This window comes from Carcharodon carcharias, chromosome 3 (assembly GCF_017639515.1).
Source record: "Carcharodon carcharias isolate sCarCar2 chromosome 3, sCarCar2.pri, whole genome shotgun sequence".
NCBI lineage: Eukaryota > Metazoa > Chordata > Chondrichthyes > Lamniformes > Lamnidae > Carcharodon > Carcharodon carcharias.
Genome location: NC_054469.1, coordinates 217,304,454 through 217,310,542, shown reverse-complemented (window position 1 = coordinate 217,310,542; position 6,089 = coordinate 217,304,454).

Below are 6,089 nucleotides of genomic sequence, written 5' to 3'. Positions count from 1 at the left end.
CTTTTAACAAACTTTTCCAGGCGCCTGGCCGCTTCCCTCACCCCCCACCCCTCCCCACAACCCCACACACAACCACCACCCTCCCCACAACCACCCCCCTCCCCACAACCCCCAGCATGTGCTTGTGTACTTCTTTCAGTCTGTGTTGCCTTACTCCCTCCTCCCCCCCTCCACTTGTCCCCCCCCCCCACCCTGGCCTGACCCGCATGGGAGCACTGGAGCCCTTGCCACGACACCGCATTGAAAGTCACTGTGAGAAAGTGACTTGCTTCTGCCCCTCGTGAACCTGCGGCGCCTCTTCCTTGATGTCCCATGGGCGATGCTCCTGAGCGCTGTGCAAGGTTGTGCGCACTCGCCTCCGAGCTCCTCTCGAAACTCAGGTCGCCAGGTGCACAGCTTTTAAAGGCAGTCCTGAAGAATGCTGTTCTGAAGTCACGCCGACATGGGCGGTAAATTTGACATGGGGAGATGATTCCAGTGAGATGGGCTTATAATTAGATGCAAATGTTTGAGAATAATGTTCCTGACATCCGGCGGTGGGAAACACGGCCTGCCATTGGCTGGTGGAGTGGACGAGCGCAAAGTGGTTTCACAATTTTTGGCCTTTTCGTCATATTGTTCCTGCGCCCCCACCCTCCATGATGCCCAATACCAACAGGGCTGGGAAATTCCAGCCGTCGTCTTGTCTCTAACCCACACATGCTTCTGCGGTAATGCTAAATAAAACTTTTCAATTAGGAGATTCCAAATTGACTCAACGAACTGTGTATTGTCGTTGTAATCATAATGTTATTAAAAAGCTGCTGTAAAAAGTGAATAAATTGTTAGATGGGGATAAACTATCAAGGAATTTAGGCACAAGTAAATTATGTGCTGAATTTGTATCTTAGTTTGCTCGATCCGTTACACTGGATATTTCCTTTATTCCCTCATTTCCATGTGTCTCTGGGCCAAAGTACACCACAAATCCCATTCCCTGTGTGAAATGATTCAATCCAGATCTCAGCAGAGACAAGTGCAGAAAATGACCTGTGCCTCAGCACTGACTGGAATTGGTTGATTTATCCCATTTAAGTGGCTGCTGAAGGAACCAGAATAAGTAGCATTGTTTGTGCCAGAACTACCTTGCTGAGGCTAAAATGTTCATGCAAATTAATCAACACCTTGACCGATTGTTAGCATAACTACCCAGCCTTCCATATATTGAATCATGATATCCTGGTTTTCAAGTCAATACATGACCAGTTCTGAGTGGTCTGCCAGCAAGTTAAGATGTTCTAAAATCATTTTACCCCTTAATCTTATGGAATGATACAGCACAGATAGAGGCCATTTGGCCCATTATACCTGTGCTGGCTCTTTGTTTGAGCTATCCAATTAGCCTCACTTTTCTGCTTTTTCCACAAAGCCCTGTGTATTGTTCTTTTTAAAATTATTTATCCAATCCCTGTCCGAAAGTTGTTTTGAATCTGCTTTTTACTGTCCTTTCCAGCGATGAATTACAGATCACAGCAACTTGATGCAAAAAACAATCTCTCTGGGTCATTTGCCAATTGTTGGTGCCTCTGGCTACTGAGCCTTCTATCACAGAAAACACTTTCTCTTTAATTACTCTATCAAAACTCTTCGAGATCTTTCACACTTCGATAAAATCTCCCCTTAACTCCCTCTGCTTTAAGGAGAGAAACACCAGTTTCTCGCTGACCTCCATTTACCTGAACTCTTTCATCTCTAGCAGCATTCTAGTAAATCTCCTCTTCACCCTCTCCAAGGCCTTGACCCCCTTTATAAAGTCTGGTGGTCAATTAGACACAGCATCGTCTGTGCTCTAACCAGAGTTTTATAAAAGGTTTAATGTAACTTTCTTGCCTTTGCACCCTATGCATCTCTTATTGAAGCCAAGGATATTATTTTTGTGTTTTGGGTAAAGGATACCTGATACATGTTGAATTTGTTTATCAGTGTCATAGATTCTAGCTCTCAGTGCAACAAGACATTGATGTAGCTGATTTTGAAAATTCAAACACATTTTTAACTGAAGTCACCACCATTTACATTTGCATCTCTGAAATATATCTCCCATTTTATCTGGATAATAGTTTGGAATTTTCTGGAGCTGCTCCTACTCTCCACCATAAGCTTGCTGGAAGTGCTGTGTACCAAAGTCACAGCAATAGAGCTGAAGCAGATCCACAGCTATTCTGGGCCCATGGGATAAGAAAATAAGAATACAAGAAATAGAAGCAGGAGTAGACCATACAGTCCTTTGAACCTGCTCCGTCATTCAATACGATCGTGGCTGATTTTGGCTTTCAGCTCCACTTTTCCACCTGCTCCCCATATTCCTTGGCCCAAATTTTCGCAAAGCTGGAATGGCTCCACCACTCACTCAAAATTCTGCCCAAGCTCGGAATTCAGAAGTCCAGCCCCCCAAAGCAGACACCCACCATTTTCGCCAGGGTCAAAGGGTACGGCGGTGGGGGGGGGGGGCGGGTGATGAATTTCACACATCCAGGGTTCATGGAGGAGGCAGCACATTTAAAAATGCAGCTGATTAAAAGCAGGTGCAGTTTTGGTCACCCAGGTTTCTGAAACACGACTCGTGGGCTTCACAAATTTAACTTGAGAGGTCTAAGCTTACCTTTATGATCCTGAACCACACCCCCAAGTTTTTAGTATGATCCAGTTAGGGACCAGTAACTTTTGGTTAAAATAAACAAAGTTTGAGATCCAAGACACTTAATATCAGAATAAAGCCATAAGAGTCCACAGGTTTCAGATAAGCAAAAATAAGCTTCACTATGCAAGGTCCGAAAGATAAACGATTTACAATATCTATACTCTATTTTATATATATATATATATATACTCTAACATTCAAGGCTAATATGAGGTACAAGTGATTTAACAAGCAAACAGCACAATAAATAGCAGATGTGACCAAGACAGACACACGTTAAAATAAAATAATTAAAATAATTACCTAAAACACATACCTGTATAATTTATTTTATTCATTCATGGGATGTAGGCATATCTGACTAGACCAGCATTTATTGCTCATCCCTAATTGCCCTTGAGCAGGTGGTGGTGAGCTGCCTTCTTGAACCGCTGCAGTCCATGTGGTGTAGGTACACCCACAGTGCTGCTAGGCAGGGACTTCCTGGATTTTGACCCAGCGACAGTGAAGGAATGGCGATATATTTCCAAGTCAGGATGGTGAGTGACTTGGAGGGAAACTCCCAGCTGGTGGCGTTCTCATGTATTTGCTGCTCTTGTCCTTTTAGATGACAGTTGTTGTGGATTTGGAAGGTGCTGTCTAAGGAACTTAAGTAATTAAGAAATGTACAACTTTTAGTTGTAGGTGATACTCACATTTAATATGCGGCTGTGGAATGTGGGCTCCTCTGGACACTAAGGCACCCCAGGACAAATGCATCTATAGAAAATGTAAGCAGCTATAGGAATTCCAGATCAGGATTATAGATCTGGAAGCCGAATTGCAGACACTGCGCAACATTCTGTGGGGGGCGGGTGAAATATCTGGACACTTTGTTCCAGAAGGGGGTCATATCCCTTAGAATAGGGTCGTCTGTTTTGAGCAGCGGTGATGGACAGGAGGATGTGACTATGAGTGTGGTGAGTAAAGGGACTGAGCAGACAGCAGTGGAGGAGCCTCAGACTTTGCAATTGTCAAACAGGTTTGAGGTGCTTGCAACCTGTATGGACGGAAGTAAGGCCTGCAAGGTGGATGAACAGACTGGCCATGGCACCATGGTACAGGAAGCCATTCAAGTGAAGTGAGCAAACAGGAATGTAATAGTAGTAGGGGACAGTATAGTGAGGGGGATTGACACTGTTCTCTGCAGCAAAGGCGAGTGTCCAGAAGGCTGTGTTGCTTGCCCAGTGCCCTATGCACCTAATTAAGAAGCAGAACCTCAAAAGTAATAATCTCTGGATTATTATCTGAGTCATAAGCAAATTGGCATTGGGCAAATACACGTAGAGAGTTGAATGCATGGCTCAAAGACTGATGTGGGAGAAGTGGGTTCCGGTTCAATACAGGGCATTGGTGACACCAGTATTGAGGAATGTGGAGGCTGTACTATTGGAACAATATACACCTGAACAGTGCTGGGATCAGGTTTCTAGCGAGCCGCATACGAGAGAAGTAGAGAAGGTTTTAAACTAAATAATGGGGGCAAGGACTCAAATTTAGGAAGATGTGTTATATTAAAGAGAGAAAGGTACGAATATGGGAAATGATAAACAGAATGTGACAGGAAAGGGCAAAGGGTACAAATCTAATAGTAAATTAACAGATAAGGCGAGAGCTTACAAAAATAATGAAAGAACAAAACTAAAGGCTCTGTATCTGAATGCACATAGCATGTGAAACAAAACAGATGAACTGATAGTGCAGATAAATAAGTACGATCTGTTAGCCATTACAGAGACATGACTGCAGGATGACATAGATTAGGACCAGACTATTGAAGGATATGTGACATGTAGGAAAGACATAAAGCTGGGAAAAGGTGGAGGATGGCTCTATTAGTTAAAGATGATACTAGCACAATAGAGAGTGATGACCTAAGTTCAGGAAACCAGGATATAGAAGCCGTCTGGGTAGAGATGAGGAATGATAAAGACAAGAAGTCACTTTTGGGAGTGATGTACAGGCCCCCTAACAGTAATCACATGGTAGTATGGGGTATCAAAAAATAAATTATGGGGGTTTGTCAGAAAGGCATGGCAATTATCATGGGGGATTTTAATCTACATATAGACTGGAAAAATCAAATGGGCAAAAATAGCCTAGATGAGGAATTCATATAATGTTTTTAGGATAGTCGACATGGTTTTGTGAAAGGGAAATCATGTTTAAACAATTTATTGGAGTTATTTGACGTGTGCTATGGATAAGGAGGAACTGGTAAAGGTGCTGTACTTGGATTTCATAAAGGCATTTGATAAGGTGCCACATCAACGGCATTTGATAAAGTGTAGAAAATAAAAACTCATGGTGTAGCGGCTAATATATTGGCATGGATGGAAGATTGACGAACTAGCATGAAACAGAGTGTAGGCATAGATGGGTCATTTTCAGATTGGCGAGATGTAATGAGTGTCATGCCACAGGGATCAGCGCTGAGGCCTCAATTTTTGCAATTTATATAAATGATTTGGATGAAGGAACTGAAGGTATAGTTGCTAAATTTGCTGATAAATACAAAGATAGATAGGAAAGTAAGCTATGAAGAGGACATATGGAGGCTATAAAGGGATACCGATTGTTTAAGTGAATGGGTAAACATTTTGGCAAATGGAAAATAATGTGGTAAAATGTGAAATTGCCCATTTTGGCAAGAAGAATAAAAAAGCATATTATCTAAATGGTGATAGATTGCAGAGCTCTGAGATGCAGAGGGATCTGGGTGTCCTAGTGCATGAATTGCAAAAGATTAGTATACAGGTACAGCACGTAATTAGGAAAACTAATAGAATGTTTTTGTTTATTGTGAGGTGAATTGAATACAAATGGAGTGAGATTATGCTTTAGTTATACAGGGCATTGGTGAGACCACATCTGGAGCACTTTGTACAGTATTGGTCTCCTTATTTAAAGAAGGATGTCAATGAGGTGGAAGTAGTTCGGAAAAGGTTTGCTAGAATAATATTTGGAATGGGCGTGTTGTCTTATGAGGAAAGGTTGGACAGGCTAAGCTTGTATCCACTGGAGTATAGAAGAGTAATAGGTGACTTTATTGAACCATATAAGATCCTGAGGGGTCTTAACAGAGTGGATGTGAAGAGGGTGTTTCCCCTTGTGGGAGAATCTAGAACTAGGGATTGCTGTTTAAGAATAAGGGGTCGCCCGTGCAAGACAGCGATGAGAATTTTTTTTTCTCAGAGGGTTATGAGTCTTTGGAACTCTCTTCCTCAAAAGGTAGTGGAAGCAGAGTCTTCGAATATTTTTAAGGAAGAGGTGGATAGATTTTTGATGAGCAAGCGTGTGTAAGATTACTGGGGATAAGTGGGAATGTGGGGTTGAGGTTATAAACAGATCATCCATGATCTTATTGAAT